Below are 19,781 nucleotides of genomic sequence, written 5' to 3' on the forward strand. Positions count from 1 at the left end.
CAGTTATTATGTATCGTGACCATGGAATTACCAGGCGATGCTCAGTGTCAGCCATGCAGGTTGAGTTGTGGGCAGGAGAGAGAATACCAGTCTTGGGGGTACCAGGCGTCTGGGAGGCCTTGTTGGAGGAATTGATCTTTGAGATACAACTGGAGTTGCTGAAATGCCCTGGCTGCAGCACCTGCACATGTGACCCGGCTGACCCCACGCCTCCAGAGCAGTAGTTCTTATCCCTACCTGTGGATGGGAATCACCTGTGGGCTTTGTAAGAGTATGGAGACTCCACCTCCACCTTTGGAGGTCTTGAATCTGCATTAGCAAATAACTCCCTTCCCCACTGCCCCCGAGCAGTAATAATGTCTGTGCTTTGTATGTTAGAGTTTATCTCGTGATACTTTTAGGTTGTATACTCATAAAAGTATACTTATTTCCTATAAAGGAAGAAGAGGTATCACAGTTTCATCACTGGAACTCTTTTGTTTTCTTTTCTTTCTTTTGAGACGGAGTCTCACTCTGTCCCCCAGTTTGGAGTGCAGTGGGGCAATCCTGGCTCACTGCAACCTCCACCTCCACCTCCTGAGTTCAAACCATTCTCTTGCCTCAGCCTCCCGAGTAGCTGGAAGTACAGACATGTGCCATCACACCCAGCTAATTTTTGTCTTTTTAGTAGAGATGGGGTTTCATCATGTTGGTCAGGCTGGTCTTGAACTCCTGACTTTGTGATCCTCCTGCCTCGACCTCCCAGAGTGCTGGGATTACAGATGTGAGCCACCTCGCCCTTCCTGGAACTCTCTTGGAACAGTGACTCACATGCATAATACACTGGTGCACACATACCCTTAAGTAGCATTTGTTTGAATATAATCAGGCCTTACATAGTGTGTAAGTAAACATAAATGTAGCTGTCTGAGAAGTAAAATGCTGAAACTATTAATGTGATGTTCCAATAAAAAGTCAGTCAGGTGTCTTATTCAGCTACACAGACTACAAATGTCAGTCTTGTTTTTTTTTTTTGAGGATGGGTGTGGGGGAGACAGGGTCTTGATCTGTCACCGAGGATGGAGCGCAATGGCCCGATCACAGTACACAGCAGCCTTGACTTCGTGGGCTCAAAGAATCCTTTCACCTCAGCCTCCAGGTAGCTGGAATTACAGACACATGCCACCATGCCCAGCTAAATTTTAAATTTTTATTAGAGATGAGGGCTTACTGTGTTGCCCTGGGCTGATCTCGACTCCTGGTCTCAAGGGATCCTCCCAAAGTGCTGGGATTACAGACATGAGCCACTGCCTACTGGCCCTTTCTTGATATTCTTGATACTGAGCTCTGAAGTCTTACACTCCTAATAAGCATTCTGGAATCTTGGGAGTGCTTAACTCCCGTTTAGCAGAGCTTGGATTTTCTTTTTGTGTTTTAATTCCTTGTAATTGGTAAACCTGTGTCCTGCTGCCTGTGGTGTTCAGACCACTAGAATATCTTAGGTTCCTTTACCTGGTTGAAGGAACCAGTTGAAGCCTAGAAGAGTAAGGCTTACTTACATCACAGAAGGAACACTAGCGAGGGAGTGAGAAGTCTTGGGTTCTAGTCACGGTTCTACCATTGACTTTTTGTGACTTTGGACGATCCATTTGACATTTCTGGACTTCAGTTTCCTTATATAAATGAATGGAACTTTGATGATCGCTGTGATTGTAAACAGTTTCTGTGTATTCTAAGACACATCTGTGATTTTTACCATTGGATCTAATACTTTCAAATCAAACAACATATTCAGTATCTCTCCAAGGGCTGGACTGGGGGCCCAAAGACATGTAAGATGTGCTTCTAGCTTAAACGTATATTCTACTTAAGATAATATGTAAATACACACAGAGCTTAGTAACACAAGATTAAATAACCATTCAAGTCAGACGTGGCATAATTAGTTGTTAGATGAATGGAATAGATCGGCATTTCCCAAACTCTAACGTGGAACAGCAGTTCTGCAAGAAGTTAATAGGCTTCCTGAACAAACGGGATTTTAGGTCAGTGGCATTAAGAAATGTTGGGTCAAACAAAATCAAACGTTTATTTATTACAGACTTCCTGGGCCTTTAATAAATTGATCTCCATAATGAATGTATAGCTGTATAAGCTTTGGTTTCCTAGAGTTTGTTCAAGAAGCCTTTAATTTTTTTTTTTTTTTTTAAAAATCAGGAACTTCGCTAGTTGAATGAAGTGCTCTTGGGAGGCTGGTATTAGTGCTAAGTGTTAGGAGTTGAAGCTGGGAGAGATAGTTTCAACCTGGATAGCCGAGGAAAGTTTTACGAGGTGCTGGGTCCACACAACAGGGGTGGGTTTGCACAGTGGCAGAGGCTTGGAGGAGCTCATGGAAACAGCCTGGGGCTGAGCTGTGAGACAAGTGAATGGAATGGAGTGGTGGATGCTTCACACTTCACAGTCTCTGAGGCTCAGTCTTTTTCCCACATGTGCTTCTTGGACAGTTAACTTTTCTCCACAGTTCAAAGTCCCCTGAAGCTGTGAAGGGCGCTCGGGCCCCGCCCCACTCACTCCTGTTCATTTCTGGTTTTGCTCCTGCTATGTCCGATCACAAGCCAATTCCTAGGCCTGCTCAGTCCGACGGGCTACTGTGAGGTGCTCGTGACACCAGAAGGGAACTTGGCTACTCCTCACTGTGAGTGGGCCAGGACTGAGCTTCCAAATACCGGCCGAGGGCTGGCTGCCACTGATGCAGAATCTTCTGAGGAGGAGCTCCGGAACCTGTGTTTCCATCAAGCCCCAAGGCCTGGAATTTAGGAGTTGAACTTGGACTCAGAAGCAGCATGGCTCTGATTGGCCCCAGGGAGCCTGCATAGTGCCTCCTTTCACTGGATCCTCTCAGTTGCCCTGGGGAAGGCTTGGGCGATCTGTGTGCTGTGGCCTCCAGTCCACAACGCTGAGGAGTAACAGGATTCCCAGTGGTTAAGGGCCTGATTCCATACAGCGTCCCTCGAACAAGGGCGTCCCAATACTTACAGAATTAGGTAGCAATTATGGAGTCACTCATTTGCAAATGTAGTTATAGAAATGCATGATCATATTAGAAGGATCCACGGAGGAGAATATTAGGCTCGCACTGGGCAGGCTCAGTGAGCTTCACCTCTGGCTTCGGTTTCTTCTGTTGTGTGTTTGCTCTTCCCTCCAGTATCCTCTCGGTCATGTGCTGCTTTTCTAAAACCTGTGTGGAATTATTTATTACAGAGAGATGCCAGGTTTATTACTTTTAAGGGCGAGAACACTTGAAATGTGGGGGAGGGGAAAGACATTGACGCTGTAATCCTGTGGTGTGATTATTTTTAATCACAGAGAGAAAGGCTGAGGTTTGTTTAAACTGAGATACAAAATGTTAGAAATAAGCTTTGGTTGTTAGGAATAGTAATTCACAGAGAGGTCTCTAGATTCACTGATCTGTTATCCCAAATCTGATAAGCAAGTCCTTTTAAAGCCCACCCTCAGAACCCAAGTACTGACCTAGTTTAAAACGTTAAAGTGCAGCTCATCCCGTCAGGAGAAAACCACTATAAGAGGATGCTCTTGGAGTTTCTTCTTCTTTATTTGTCCAGGGGGCTTCTTCTTTCCTCAGAGAGAGGGCATTAGTTGCATAATTTTGCAGGGCAACTGGCTTCTTACTCCTTTTCCATTCCTTAGTGGTGTCTCAGCTTTGCAGTTTTAGGGGGAAATGAGCTTTTGATGTGTAGTAAAAATGATAACTGATTTTAATATAAAATAGTGAATGCTGGGTATTAAACTCTTTGGCAGCAGGAAAAATAACGTGTCAGAGAGCATTAGTTTTCAAAACCTGAAATGAAGTGGCTTAACTCATCAACAGAAGCCCCGGCAATGCAGCTTAAGAGGAGGGGGCCCAAAATAGATTGGTGGGCGGTATGGGGAGGGGTATCTGGGGCTGTATTTTTCCATGCATAGGTCTTCAAAAGTTTGATGCATGGCCCAGATCTTTTGTTTCTAGGCTAGGGCCTTTGTCAGTGTTTGGTCCTAATGCTGGAGTGCTTTCTTCCTGTTCCTCTGTCCTCTGCCAGGATCCTTGGGGCTGCAGTAGGTGCTTGGTAGCCCAGAAAGAAGTGCTGGCGGAGGGCAGGCAAGTTGACAAATTCCTGTGCAGCACCTTCTGTATCAGGACTGCTCTGGTGTTGAGAATCACTGTTCTTCGAGTGCCAAATTCCCCTTTAGAAACGGGCTGGGTGTGGTGGCTCACCCTGTAATCCCAGCACTTTGGGAGGCAGAGGCAGGAGGGTTGCTTGAGCCCAGGAGGTAAATAAATAAAAATTGCTGGACATGTCCTGTAGTCCCAGCGGCTTGGGAGACTAAAGTGGGAAAATTGCTTGAGCCCAGGAGGTTGAGGCTGCAGTGAGCTCTGTTAGACCCACTGCACCCCAGTCTGGGTGACAGAGCCAAATTCTGTTTTGGAGAGAACAACAACAGAACCTTGGCCAAAGCTATGCACAGAAAAGACGAGAGAAAGTTGGGGAGGAGCTGTATTTCCAGGCTTTGCATTCTCAAGCAAAAGTACAGGTTCCGTGATTTTCTGCCACTGTTTTCTCTCATCACGACTCCCTGCTGGCTTCCTTTTTGCTGTTCTTCTCTGTCCCGATTGTGAAAGAATTTGGGCTTCTGGTGGAGTTGTGCCACTGTCACTCTCTTGCTCACAATACTTCAGTAGCTCCCAGTTGCCCTCGTACCTGGATCCCAACTTATTGTGCTAATGTTTTCTACTGTCTCCTGCAGAATCTTTCCTCTGGCCACGCAGCTTCCAGGCTGACCTCTCAGTGTCTGTCTCAGTAGAGTCTTTACCTTTTGGCTTTTACTCAGACTCCTTGCCTGAAACGCTCTTCTCCCCACCATCCACTAGATGCTACTTTTGGATGGATCATGAGTGGGGAATTGCTGTTGGTTGTGCACTAGAGTGTGGTGGCTGAAGCCGAGTGAGGAGGCAAATACGGAAGCTGATGGTGTGTCCGAGTCACCATGTTTATAGAGAGGTTATCCTTTAGTTAACTCAGGCACGGGTTTAGCTTGTGTATAAATGCATATTTAGCATAGGTGGTCCCCTGTAGGAGATACAACTGGGGATTCAGCTTTTTTTAACCTAACATGTATGAGTATTGCCCTATATCATTAGCCCCCATAGTGTGTGTGTGTGTGTGTGTGTGTAGTTTGTTTGTTTTGAGACAGGGTCTCACTTTGTCACCTGGGCTGGAGTGCGGTGGGAAGAATGATGCTCACTGTAGCCTCCACCTCTTGGGCTCAAGTGATCCTCTTGCCTCAGCCTCCTGAGTAGCTGAGTACTAGGTCCTGTGTGCTACTATGTCTAGCTAATTCACTTTGTAGAGATGGCGTCTTGCAATATTGCCCAGGCTGGTCTCGAACTCCTGGGCTCAAGCTGTTCTTCTACCTCAGCCTCCTAAAATGTTGGGATTATAGGCGTGAGCCACCATACCTGGCCTCTGTGTGTGTGTGTGTGTGTGTGTGTGTGTGTGCGTGTGGGCTCAAATGTTGCTTCTCCATTTTTGTTCTTTTAATGTATGGTCTGAGGATACCTGCCTTTACAATTTTCTGGAGTTTTCTTTTTTCTTTTTTGTAGAGATGAGGTCTTGCTATGTTGCCCAGGCTGGTCTTGAACTCCTGGACTCAAGTGATTCTCTTACCTTGGCCTTTCAAAATACTTTAGTGGATTATAGGTGTGAGCCACTGTGCCTGACCTGCCTGGTTCTTGCTAAATTTGAAGATTCCTGGGCCCTACTGCAGACCCAGAGAGGAGTCCAGGAGAAGACCAGGGCACACTGATATGATTCTGAGGCCCGTGTGCACCACAGCCCCACTTCTAGCCCCTGGAATTCGTAGACTGCCCCACGTGTCTGGGGCATGGTGGCAGGGGCTAGTTGTGGCCAGGTCAGGGTTGGGTGGGCAAGTAAGGGCTGCCAAGGAGAATCTGGATTCTTAAGAGGAGTTGGCTGGGCTGGGAGTGGTGGCTCACACCTGTAATCCCAGTGCTTTGGGAGGCTGAGGCAGATGGATCACAAGGTCAGGAGATCTAGAGCATCCTGACTAACATGGTGAAACCTTGTCTTTACTAAAAATACAAAAAATTAGCCGGGCGTGGTGGTGTGCTCCTATAATCCCAGCTACTCAGGAGGCTGAGATAGGAAAATTGCTTGAACCTGGGAGGTGGAGGTTGCAGTGAGCTCAGATCCTACCACTGCATTCCAGCCTGGGTGACAGAGTGAGACTCCATCTCGGGGAGTGGGGAGGAGATGGCTCCATGATTACCTGGCCAGAGACTGACCAGGACTGTGGTGTGGTGAGGGAGCCTTTGCTACTGTCCTCAACTAGTCTTCGGGCCTTGCAGAGGTCCATGGCCTTCACAAATGCTTTCTGCCCTTGACTCTGTTTTATCTTTTAATGGTACATGTTGGAGCCATGGCTAGAGTGCCCCAAATCTTGTTTTATGTCAAATGCCCTCCAAGGCAGACGACCTGCAGTTTTAAATCATGTACTTATGTGACATGATGCCTGCTTTGGGGTCTCCAGAGTCAGAGGGGGTGCATGTGTGTGTACATGTTGATATTTTTGGGCAAAGGGTTATTCCACCTGCAGAGACCATGTGTCCTCCAGCCTCGAGGCCTCCCTTGTGCCTGTAGAGATTAGCTTCATCACCTCCTGTCTTCCGGTTTTAGATTGTATCTTAGAGCTGAGCATGGGGTATGCCAAGGCCCTTAGGACGCAAAGGATGAAAGAACAGTGGGATTGTGAGGGTGCTTCTGCGGGGAGCCCCAAGGCCCAGACAAATTCGAGCCAGACAAGAGCCAGGCGGACTTGCAAGATGTGCCCCCAAGCTGCAAACCTGCTTCTCCCTCCGCCCTGGCCTTCCTTGTGTTTCATTTGTATCCTGCTGCTGATCTGATTTCTTTTTGCATTGTGTAAGGTTCTTAGTAGATACCTATTCCCTGAAATTAGAGATGAATTAGACGCGAGAGAGAAAGACCTGGCTAAAGTGGAAATGAGAAGGAAATTGACAGTTCAAAAACACGTTGTGGTAAAAAAGAAGCATAACATAAAATGTATGACTTTAACCATTGTAAGTGCATAGGAGAGTGGCGTTAAGTACATCTGCATCCCCACCATCCATCGCCAGAGCTCTTTCATCTTGTTAAACTGAAACTGTGTCCATTACTGTTTGTCCTCCTTCCCTCCAGCCCTTGGCAATCTTTATGATTTTGACTACTCTAGGTACCTCAATCAGTGGAATCATACAGTATTAGGTTTTTTTTTAAAGTTTACATTTTTCTGCGTTGATATTTTAAGTAAACCCAGTAAGTGAAGAAGGGGAGAAGGAACTTGACTTGCCTCTCCTTTGGAAGCCATCTTCCTCCTCCCTTCTGCCTGTCCTTGTTGCCCAGAGTGCTGGGCAAGTGTGCTGCTAATCCTGTGTAGAATGGGCTGACAGCTGGGGGCTCTCGAAGTTTGCTTCCAGCTGTTCTGGGGCTTTAGTGTTTTCTCTGGAAGGAAGGTGAAGCAGGGTTGCCAGATAAAATACAGGCTGCCCAGCTGAATTAAATCTCACATAAACAGTCTATCATTTTTAGTATAAGTATCTTCCAAAGACTGCATGGGAAATACTTATACTGCAGAATTATCTTTGGTTTACCTGAAATTCAAGTTAAACTAGATGTCCTGCAAATTTGCTTGCTAAATCTGGGTAATCCAACGGTGAACATGAAATACAGCCACTCACTGGTAAAAGGCGATGCATTTGGCTAGAAAGATCTTGGGAGATGAGCAGATTTGATGGTGCAGAGAAAGAGGTGATTTGGCATTGTCAACCTGTTTTTTGGTGGACTGTTAACTTGGACCCTAAAAGTAGGATTGGAAACGAGCTGCGTAGGCTCCTGTCCTTTGTGTCTTCAGAGAAGCAAGCAGCTAGTGCTGGCTGATGAGAATATGATCTGCACATGGGAGGTGGCAAAAGCGTCCTCTAATACAAGGCCCTTTCTTCCTGTGCAGGTGCTGAGTTACCTGACTGCTACCAGGGACTGGAGGACAGTTCTTGAAGAGTCACCCAGAGCCAGCTGCTTCTCTGCCCCTGGCCGTGGTTTATGTTGACTGATTGCAGCAGCTGCTGAGAGGTGGTTTTATGTCGTGTGAGTAACTGAAACTTGACTCTAAGTTTTCCTCTTACCCCTTCCTGTTTAATGAACAGTCAACTGTCCTCGAATAATTTTTTGGTGGTACTTCGATTCATTCCCCGTGAGAGAATTCACCAAAAATGCATCTACACTGAGTAAGTGAGGCCAGCATTGAATCCGTCTCTCTGTTTTTTGTGTGGCTGCTTTTCACTTACCTCCTCCCCGTTGGATCTAGGCTCCTGTGGCTGTTTGCGTTCTCCTCGGTGTTTTCGAGGACATAAAACGATAGTTCTCAGGGTTTGCAAACAGTGTGAGCCCTTCCTGCAGCTGTCGGTGGGTAGGTCGGTAAAATCAGTTTTGCTGTGCTTGTCCACAGGCCAGGCCCACCGCCAGGTGCCGGTGGCTGATCCCTGGCTGCCTGTTCGGGAATCTGAGTGGCTGGCTGCTACAAGGGCCTCTGTGGCTTGGAGGAGATGGACACACGCGATGCGGCCTTCAGAGCCGTGGTAGACGTGCTTTATTTTGGGGTTTTGAAGCCCTAGCACTTAGTGGCTTATTTAGGCCTTTTTCTTCCGCTAAGGGACTCAATGATGTTGGATGACTCAACTCTGATTGTTGTCTGAATGTTTCTTTTCCACTGATGTCAGTTTATAGAGCAGTCCTCAAGCAAATGTTTGTGCGGGAAGGAGGCAGAAAGGGAAGGAAGAGGCCACGGGGCACTTCAGAACCCCAGGAATGGGCTTCAACTGCTGCCCCCCACACCGGGGAGGCCACGCCCTGACTTTTAATGCCCGGTGCTTTTACTTCCAGACTCACTGGAAGGGTCTGGTTGAAGCTGGAATGAATGGCACCTGAGGGCTGGCTCCTGCTGCAGGCCTTCTGGTTCTCTGACTCGGTTCTCTGTGAGGACTTTGGGATGCCAGGTGGGGGCACCCTCATGACGTATGGGATTATTTTTAGGTCTGGTCATTAGGGCTGGGTTGTCTGACAGATGCCTTAGAGCAAATCTGTCAAGAAGTGGGGTATAGCAACAGCCCCTGTGCCCCATCACTTCCATGAGTCTCCCTCCGACTCATCTCTTAGGACTTCAGCTTGACACAGGGGTTGAGGGAGAAGGTGAGGGCATGGGCAAGAGGGAGGGTTTAGTTTTGAGCAGTTAGGTCCAGCTCCCTAGTTGGCCTTAGTCCCTGGAAAACTGGCTTCCTTCATTCAGCCCTTTAGAGGAGTGGCCCGGAGTAGGCCTAGCAAAGACTGAACTCCTTGGCATGGCTTCCAGAGCATTCTTCCCAAGACCCTGACTTCTGCTGACCCTGTGACATCAGGGCAGGGTGGGGACAGAAGAGACAGACACTATCATCCCCCAATCCCAAGTCCCTCCACACAGCCCATTCCTCACTTTTTCTCCCCACTAGGGGGGCTGACAGAATCAAACTTGTGAAACATAGGACACAGGGGTTTTGTGGTGGGCAGTTATATCTGTTACTAAGTACGAGGAATTTGAGCAAAGGAGGGAGAAAAATAGCTTTTTAAAGAGAACCATCATATTCAACGGACTCCTCTTTTTTGAGGGTCTGTCATGGGCAAAAGATTGTGGCTCCTCCTGAGAGTGATACAGAGGCAGTGAGCCCCTGACTGCCTGCAGGACTGTGTGGGTAGATGGGGAAACAAAACCCCTGCAGTTTCCAGGTCAGAAGAGAGGTACACCATGGAGGGGACGTGATGGGCAGCTCGGGAAGGGGTTCTTGGAGGCGCACGTCGGCCGTGCCTGCAGCAATCTGCAGAATGTCAAGGGAGCCGGTGTGAGAGAGTGTTCTGGATGGGAGATACTGAGTGAACCAAGACAAGAAGATGGACCCGCACAGTGGGACAAAGTCAGATAGCACAGGGGTTGTTAAAAGACTGGGGCTCTGCACTGTATGGGGGGTGATGTTTTTGTTTGTTTTTTAAACCACTGGCCTAGTGCCAGCTGTGAGCTGTCTGTTGCCTTTTAGAAAGAGTAACCTACACCTTGTTCCTGCTCTTTGACTTCTGCGGTTACCACCACGCCAGAGCGCCACTCTGGAAGGCCTCCAGCAACCCTCTGGTGGCCAGATCTCACAGTTAGTTGCCAGGTGCCCTGCTCGGGGCTGCCCGTCATGGGTCAGTGCTTATCGTCCTCTGACACCGTCTCTCCCTTTTGCCTCTGGGACTCCATATGCCTTGATGGGCCCTTTTCCAATCCCCCTCTGCTGTCTCCCCTGACTCGGACACACCTCCCTTCCCCAGCGTCCCGTCCTCAGAGCCATTACCCCTCCTCCGCCGCCACCACCTGTTCTCTGTGCCCGAGCTTTACCTCTTGGCCAGGTTCAGGGCGTCCGGCTGACACTTTGTGTTTGCAGACCAGTGCGGCCAGCCCTGCTCCTGGGGTTTACAGGTCTGCAGTTGTGAACCCCAGAAACACAAAGAACTAAAATTCATTCCACAGACATCTATTAAGAACCTACTGGGTGACAGAGTATTACTCTCTTTTTTTTTTTTTTTTCTTTGAGATGGAGTTTTGCTCTCGTTACCCAGGCCGGAGTGCAATGGCGCGATCTCGGCTCACCGCAACCTCCACCTCCTGGGTTCAGGCAATTGTCCTGCCTCAGCCTCCCGAGTAGCTGGGATTACAGGCACGCGCCACCATGCCCAGCTAATTTTTTGTATTTTTAGTAGAGACAGGGTTTTACCATGTTGACCAGGATGGTCTCGATCTCTTGACCTCGTGATCCACCCGCCTCGGCCTCCCAAAGTGCTGGGATTACAGGTGTGAGCCACCGTGCCCGGCTTACTCTGTCTCTTAAAAAAGGAAGAACCTTACTGGATCAAGCCCCCAGAGAGACAAGTGACAAGTAACAGCCCTGGGTCATCCGGTGGGTACCTGCTGCTTCTCAAGCCTTCCCTTTCCAAGGGCCTCTTCACTGGAAAGCTCTGAGTCGGATCTAAATCTCCAAGAAGGCCAAATCCTTTGTCCTTTTCTATGACATCAAACTTCTCATCTCTCAGCCTCCTGCTTCCTAGCAATTTGACCAAAGGTGAAAAGCGTTCCGTCGGCTCCTTGCAGCTGCCTGAGCCATGCGGAAGGTGGAGGTGCACTTGAGCGAGTCCTCCCACTGTTTGCAGTGCAGGGCCGTAGCTGAGGCGTTTGTGTTCCCTGGCTACGCGTCTTGTGCAGGTGACTTTGAATTTGACACCCCTGTCACATAACCAGTGCCTGAAAACCCTGAAACGATTCTTGGTATTCATAATTCACATTGGGTAGGCTTAGGTAGTATTTATAGCACTCCCAAAACAAGTTACTGCCAAGGGAGGTACTGCCGCTTATCAGGGCCTGTGTAGGAGACACAGAGCTGAGTAGACTCTTTCTCTGGCTAATTTTAGATTCCCAGTTTTGGGGTTGGGAATGTCACATAGATAGGATGCTTTCAGAGGCTCTGATCTCCCTGAGACTGCAGGTATAGAGGTTCTGCTGCCAGTTCTGTTCCCTGGGGCTTACTGTTCATCCGTTGTCTCACTGCACGGCTTCTCCCTGGTTCTGTCCGCTTCTGCTGCCTTGTGGCAGAAAAGGGGGGTTCAGGGCTCCCTGACGTTCTGGCATTAGGTCGCCAAGCTGTGGGATGGGGATTCAGGGTGGGGGAGGATTTGACAGTAGGGCACCATGCCTCACAAGCTACTTTTTACAGCATGTGAATGCTTGACTTACTGTTTAGTTTGCCCGTGGCCCTGTCTACCCTTGGTCAAGGGGAATCTCCCTGGGGAAGGTATTAGTCAGCTCAGGTTGCTATTGCAAAATGCCATGGACTGGATGGCTTAAGCAATAGAAATAAATTTTTTCACAGTTGTAGAGGCTGGAAGTCTGAGATCAGGGTGCTAGCATGGTTGGGTTCTGATGAGGGCCTTCTTTCTGGCTTACAGGCAGCTGCCTTCTGGCTGTGTCTCACATGACAGAGTGAGGGAGGGAGAACATGCGAGCGTGCATGCACAAGCAGGCTGTCTGGCCTCTCTTCTTAACAGGGCACTTAACCCCATCTGGAAGGCTCCACCGCTGACCTCATCTAAACCTAGTTCTCCCCCAAAGACCCTGTCTCCAGCTCCATCCCCCTGGGGGTTAGGGCTTCAGCAGAGGACTTTTGAGGGGACATGATTGAGTTCATGGCAGGGGTTCTTGGAGGTTTTGGAGCTGCAGATTCTTTGACGCAGAGGCTGGTTATTGCAGAGGAACGGGGCCCTGTCTTCCTTGGGGGTCAGACCTCCAGTAAGCACCTTTTCCAGTGACCCAGGGAGAATCTTTCAGGGAGAGAGGGACAGCATTCTGGTGGCAGAGCAGGGAGCTGGCTGGTTTGTGTTGCTGTTTTCCTGTCTAGATGATGAAGCCGCGGCCAGCGGAGGGACTTGACAAAGGGGAGGGAGGGGTGCGGGAGGGTGCGTAGGAAAAATGCTGCACCTGCGTGGGAGCTGGTTGGCAGGGGAGGGAGCCTGGGGGCTGGAGGGAATGTGAAGTACCATTTTGCCCACTTCACTGCTTGGCTTCAGGTCCCCTCTCCTGTGTCACCTCTTGCAGTGAGCACCTAGAACGGATCCTGCGGCGTTTCTCCTTTGTGTCGCTTGTCATGACTCATGTTACCTTGTGTAATTAGCCATGGTTTGGAAGTTTGGGATGGTTTGGAAGCAGCTCTGCCAGAAAACCGGAAAGAAATGTTTTCCAGTTAACAGTGACATGATGGTCAGATCTGATCAACGGTCCCTCATCCATAGTTGTTGGGCCTTGGCATCCCCTTCTTGGGATTCTGAAGTTTTTGTATGAGTCAACAATAGAGCCTTTATTGCTGGTGGCTCTCGGAGTGCCGCCTCTGCAGTGGTGTGGGCATCTCATTGGTGGGAGCTAGGGCTTATGTAGCGACGGCCAGGGGGGACAAGGCTTACTCTTGTTCCTGGGCCTTTTTCTAGCTTCTCTCCATGCTAAAGGCCAGGTGGGGTCACCCCTCCACCCCTGCTGCCTGCCGCCCCTCCCTGATTCCTTGAGATGGGTGTTAGAAGTAGCACATTTGGCATCTCTTTCACACTGGCCACTTGGCATCTTGTGCCTTTCCAATTGCTCATTCTGAGCTGGGCCTAATGACAGATGGCACATTGATTACTTGTTAATAAAGAGATGTTCCTGGTTGGTCATGTTTTTTCTTTGCCATCCCTGGAGAGTCTCGGTTCCTCTTGAAGATACGTGATTAAGAAATATCTTCTTGAGGGGGCAGCCATGGGCAAACCTCATCTCTATAAAAAAAAACAACCACCAAAAATGAGCCGGGTGTGGTGGTGCACAGCTATAGTCCCAGCTACTCCGGAGGCTGAGGTGGGAGGGTCGCCTGAGTCCAGGAGGTCAAGGCTGCAGTGAACCATGATGGCTCCGACCTGGGCAGCAGAGCCAGACCCTGTCTCAAACAAAATAAAGACGAAAAACCTCAAGGGCGATGCAGGGCTTGAGTGCCACTCTCCTTGCCTGTCCCGGCTTACCTGATCTGCGGCATCTCTTCCTTTTTGCATTCCTCTCCTGTCTCTGCCCTCCTCTTTGGTGGATAGAAGACCTAAGGAGGGGAGGCCATAGTGGCTAAACCTCTGTTTCAGGAATCTGCTGGTCTATGTGGCGCTAGCTCTATTTGGAAAGCAGTAGACTGTATTTTTATTTTTATTTTTTTTTTAGTAAAATGGAAATCGGTTTGCTCTTTCTAACTCACAGGGCAGACGTGTGAATAGCATGACAAAATAAAAATGCACTTAGTTTTGAAAGGAGATGTATCTTACAAATCAGTAACGATACCTTTATACTGTTCCTCAAGTCCTGAACGTCCCAATAAGTTAAAAATTTATGGTAGAGAAAAATTTCCTGGAGTTTGAGTAGGAAGGTATGCCTGCCTGTGTATGAGCGTGTGTATGAGCGTGTGTATGAGCGTGTGTATGAGCCTGTGTATGAGCGTGTGTATGAGCGTGTGTATGAGTGTGTGTATGAGTGTGTGTATGAGCCTGTGTATGAGCCTGTGTATGAGCCTGTGTATGAGCGTGTGTATGAGCGTGTGTATGAGCCTGTGTATGAGCCTGTGTATAAGCGTGTGTATGAGCCTCTGAGCCTCTGTATGAGCCTCTGTATGAGCGTGTGTATGAGTGTGTGAGTGCTAGGCAAGTGACGTCTGAACTTCTGTTTTTCAGGCTGACAACATCCAACCAATACTTGTCTGAGTCCTTCAGTGCAAAAGAATATGCAAGCCCATTGCTAACTTTGAATTAAGTCTTAGTGGGTGTCCTGGGGCAGCCTTCGGTTTTTTTCTTTTCTCCTCTTGTGATCCCGTTCCAGGGGCTTGTCCTTTGGGTCATAGTTGGCCTGGGACCACCTCGCTGTCTGAGGTCCTCAGCTTTGGAGCGAGCCAAAGTGATTGCTCCTTAGGTCTTCTAGCTACCAAAGAGGGGGGCAGAGATAGGAGAGGAATGCAAAAAGGAAGAGACGAGTACATGTAGTTTTTCTCCCCGTCTCAGAGAGGATTTTCCTTTGAATGAAAAATTTTTGTGAAATAATTTAAAGGGAAGAAATTACTAGAAAGAGGCAGCTGGTGACCCACGATTGTTATTCTCCTCTGCTGTGATCCAGGACCTTCACTCCGTAGGTCCTGAGCAGAGTTGCAGCTTCAGATGTCTGCCCAGGTGCTGCGTCAGCCTCAGGCAGTGACATTCCTCCCACCTGTTAACATTTAAAGCCACTCATATTTATTGGGACCCATACTTTTTAGGACTGCAAAGGGGGAAGAAGATTGCAGCAGCCAGCCATGTGTCCTGGCAGGTTTCAGCTTCCGGGTGCATTTGATATGTTCACACCTCACCTGAATAACCAGCCACATGGTCTTGGGTGAAGAGGCAGGTGTTGTGTGCCACTCATCCAAGGGAGGCTCTGTCAGGTGCCAGTCCTCATGATGGACGGGAATCTTTAGCTAGCTTGTTAAGAAAAAGAAGAATTCCGTGTTTATTTCAGATATGTTTTCTCTCTTTGCAATGAAGTTGTGTTGAAATAGAGCGTAGAGAAATGAACACAAATCATGAATGGACAATTTGATGAATTTGCACCAACTGAACTCACCTGTGTAACTCACGTCCAGCTCAGGAAAGAACTGGATTAGAACTTGAGAAGCCTCCTGACACCCCTGCTGGTACATCACTTTCCCATGGTCTTAATCTTGACTTAATTTTGCCTGTTTTTGAACTTAATATAGATGGACCTGCCCAGCACATCCTCTTATTTCTGGTTTTGTTCAACATGTTGTTTGTGAGATTTGCCTCCATTTTTGTGTGAGTTATGGGTCCGTCATTCTCATCATAGTATGGTACTCATTCATTTTTTTCTTATTCTTCTTCTGTATGTAGGCATATAGGCAGTTTCCAGACTCCAGCTGTGATCTGTAGAGCAATATAAGTAATGTTATTTATGCCTTTGACATGGATGGGTTTATACCTAGATGTAGTATGTATTAATTATTTTGAGACAGAATTTCGCTCCTGTTCCCCAGGCTGGAGTGCAGTGGTGCGATCTTGGCTCACTGCAACCTCCGCCTCCCAGGTTCAAGTGTTTCTCCTGCCTCAGCCTCCTGAGTAGCTGGGATTATAGGCATGTGCCACCATGCCTGGCTAATTTTGTATTTTTAGTGGAGATGGGGTTTCTCCATGTTGATCAAGCTGGTCTCGAACACACCACCTCAAGTGATCTGCCCGCCTCGGCCTCCCAAAGTGCTGGGATTACAGGCTTGAGCCACCTTGCCTGGCCTAGATGTAGTATTGAGATGTGTTTGCTTTGCTTTTCCTAGTGCGTTTTGTTTACTGAATAAATAGTTACTGAGTATCACAGGGGGCCAAGCTCTGCCTCAGGCCCTGGGGTGGGAGCAGAAAGGAGACAAGCAAGGTGTAGTAGGGGGAGAGGGCTGGAGAGACGCAGCTGTTTTGGATGGCCTCTGAAGAGTCGACATTTCATCAAGGGCTTGAGGGATGAGAGCAAGCCCGCCAGGGAAAAGGCACCTAGGGAAGAGTACTCCATGCAAGGGGAAGAACACACACAGGGTGCTCACAGAAATTGCTGCTTACTCAAGAGTGGCCCAATCAGCGCAGAGTGTCCAGCTGTTGGCTAGACCCTATTCAAGTTGATGAAGTCAGGCCCTGGGACATTTAACTTTTCATTGTTGGAGTTAGGAGGAAGGGCTATGTCTGTCTATATTTTAAAAAATAAACGAAATGATAGAAGGAGGACCACAGTGGGCTGCTTCACGGAAGCCCCCAGGAGAGGACCAGGCAACGTGCACTTTGCTTCATGCTGTCCAGAGTTGGCCCCCTGCCTGGGTCTTCTGAAAGGCCGGGGGGCTCTCCACTTGAGAGAATTGGCTGGACACGTTGTTAGGCCCATCTGTTTTGGAAAGCAGCACTACCCATTGGGTTCCTGGTTTTTAGCTAGTGACTCATCTTCCCTGGACCCTTGGGGTCCAGATTCCCAGGCTGAGTGTGTGCCAGGCATGTTAGTGTCTTGGGGATGCAGGGAAGACTGGTTAGCCAGAGGGAACCCCTGTTTTTAGAACAAGAGTGAGGTAGTGCTGTAGGTTGAACAATGAGACACCAGAGCAGGAGGAAACGGCCCAGCGCTGTGGGTGTGGCTCTTGCCTGCCGGTGTACAGATTTCCCTTCCAGAACCAGAATCAGTGTGGTGTGAGGCTTTGGGGAATGAATCCCACATGCAGGCTGCAGGCTGGACAGCCTCCTCTGGTCATTTCTCTTTCCCTCATTCATTGCCTTGTGTCTCATCTGTAATGAAAATGCCCTTGTTAGGAAATTGTCTAGTTCTGGGGAAAATCTCTGCTGACCACGGAGCTGCCACCCCCATAAGGAGGAGAATGTGGAAGGAGACCCTAAGGACAGCGGCAGACTCCCTAGAGTTCCCTCTTTGCTGTGCAGGCTGACTGATGGCGGTGGCCACAGGAGTACTTCTTCCCCGTCAGAGTAGGGGTGCCTCTTGCCTTTCCCCCAACCTCCTACCTCTGGCAGCCCTTTTCTGAACTTCTCTGGATGTTTTTCTAGTGTATGTTTTCACCCTCCAATTTTATTAGTGAGCAAAGAACATGATAAAAGGTTCTTGGGTCTTTCATGAACTTCTTGAAACTGTCCCTCTTACAGAGCAAAGCTACAGCCATCCACTGACTTCCCACTTTCCGACCCCCCACCTCTGTGTTCCGCTCTGGATCTCTTCCTCCCTTTAAAAATCAAACTGCAGTTCTGTGTTTTTAGATGTGAATGTGAGAACCGTTGGTGTTAGTTGACAGGTCTTTGTTTCCCGATTTATTTCTCTATTTCACTTAGATTGTAAATCTGAAATGATGTAGAAAGTGATTCTGGGGAAGCTTAGCCACCAAGAAGGTACCTGGTTTCCTTGTTACCTTTTGTTAACACAAGGTGAATGCATTTTAAGAGTTAATCTGACACCTGACTTGTCAGATGTAATTAGCCAGAAGTGTTCTTCAGTCTACTAGGGTACCCAAATACCTTTCTTGCAATGAAATAATTGCGACAAAATTTGGTTTTGTGGGGGGATGGATCACTTTTATTCTTGTTCATGTTAGCAGCCAACTATCAGGCATTCTTGAAATGCTCATTTGAAATGCAAATTCTTTGCACACTTAGGAGGAAAATGAAATTGTTCTGGCTCCCAGCACTCACTCTGCATTTTTGCCATTCCTTCTGATGGTTGAGGGAGGGCCCATGACTAAATCCCTCAGCATCTTTATGACGATTTCAGATTTGCACTTGCTGAGAGGAAGCATTGCTCTGGGGTGTTAACCCTCTGTTGCCCATGGACATTATGGGGGGTGCATGTGAGATTACTCAGAGTTTCTAAGAGTCTTTTTTCCCCCCTTAAATGATCTTTAGATTTCTTCTCTCATGTGCTCTATGAGTGATGCACGTACTTGGGAAACTTGTGGTGGGCGAGTTTTGGTTTAGTTGGGTTTTTGTTTTTAAGGTAAATGAAATGTGCAAAGCCCTTTAGCTCTTCTACGTGGCAGCAGCAGTATGTGCTGCTTCCTTTTAGCCTTAGAAGATTCCTCTGCTTTGCTCTTTTCTCTGGGAGTTGTCTGTCACTCTCCCCCTTGGCCTAGCTGCCCTGTCCCACCTTGCCACCTGGAGAATCCGTGGCTTGGGATGCGATGGCGATAATGGGATTCCTGTACAGCGGGGCTGGGGACGTGGTTCCGTCTCCGGCTCTTTCAGAGAACGAGTGTGATGGTAACTGCATGGAGGCAGTGGAAACTGTAATCCTCTCCCGTAGTCAGGCCAGCTGTCTTCCTTTTTCTGGGCGTGGAAATTTTACTTGTAAAACAGTCCCTGTGTTCCTGTGTTCTGTGGTCCTCGAGACCATCGGATTGTGTGTGGAGGGGTGTAGCCTCTCAGCTAAGTTGTCTTCCATAGAGCTGTGTAAACAGCTGGAGCCAGTGGAGAAGGTGTGGGGAATGGAAAAGTGGTAGCACGTTTTTTCTATCCAGAGAGCGGTGGCTTTAATACTAACTTCATCCCCTAAGATGGGGTGGTAGGCTGGCTTTATGGTTGCTAAGATTATGAAAATGGAAAATTCTTGTATGTACACTGAATGCAATTGCAGCCATGCTGTTTTCTTTTAATTTTATTGTAAAGCGCTTTTTTCTCTTCTGCCTGTGCGTGCGTTTCTGCAAAGCAGAACATACAATTGGAAACGAAGCTCCCACGTCTGTCCTTAGTTTGTTGACTTAATGGAATCATAGGTTTTAGGGTTGAAATGAGATTGTAGAGTCCAGGAGCCCTGTGTCTCATTCCTGTGCACTGGGAGGTCACCAGCGACTGGTGTGGTGGCTGGTGATAGGGAGAAAGAAGTTGCTTTTAGCATTGCTCCCTTTTCCAGTGGAAATGTGGTAGGGCTTTGAAACAACTGGTGGGAAACGCCCCTGATCAGGGCAGGTGTGATGAGAGGCAGCGGCTGCAGGCCTGGAGAACAGCCACACTTTAAGACTTGGAGAATTAATGGTTGAATTAAGTCTATGGGTTGCAAGACCTCTGAAACAGGCCAACCTCTCTGTTCAGTGACAACGAACCAGAGACCCAGGGAGGTTGGTGGTGTGTCCAGAACAAGCAGCCCATCAGGATTGAATTAGGACTCATGACTGCTCCAGTCTTCTTCCTGCTCCCTACATTTTAGGGATTCTCCCAATTCTCAGCATGTTGGCATTTTGGGCTGGGTGATTGATTGTTGTGTGGGGCTGGCCTGTGCATCGTAGGGTGTTCAGCGGCCTCCCTGGCCTCTCTACCCACAAGGGGCCACTAGCATCCCCACCCCTTTTAGGTGTGACAGCCAAAAATGTCTCTAGACATTGCCAGATGTTCCCTGAGAGGTAAAATTGCTTCCTGTTGAGAACCGTTGCTTTAGAGGAATCTGATGCCCCTGGGAATTTGTAAAACAGCTTTTTTTTTTTTGAGATGGAGTCTCGTTCTGTCTCTCAAGCTGGAGTGCAGGGGTGTGATCTTGGCTCACTGCAACCTCTGCCT

At 48.3% G+C, this 19,781-nt stretch overlaps 1 protein-coding gene across 23 annotated transcripts in view; it reads left to right on the forward strand.

The window, feature by feature from the left end:
* Positions 1-19,781, forward strand: part of TLN2 (talin 2) — a 482,025-nt gene that overhangs the window by 58,405 nt on the left and 403,839 nt on the right. For 16 of the 23 annotated variants that reach the window (XM_035261780.3, XM_078333299.1, XM_078333307.1 and 13 more), the window contains one exon: positions 8,059-8,195. The exons of 5 other annotated variants lie outside the window; for them this stretch is intronic. The gene's annotated coding sequence lies outside the window, so the exon portion shown is untranslated. Of the gene's footprint in view, positions 1-8,058; positions 8,336-19,781 lie in introns of all 23 variants that reach the window. 2 more of the 23 variants (XM_078333292.1, XM_078333302.1) reach the window with 1 other exon arrangement.

The sequence above is a fragment of the Callithrix jacchus genome, chromosome 8, assembly GCF_049354715.1.
Source record: "Callithrix jacchus isolate 240 chromosome 8, calJac240_pri, whole genome shotgun sequence".
NCBI lineage: Eukaryota > Metazoa > Chordata > Mammalia > Primates > Cebidae > Callithrix > Callithrix jacchus.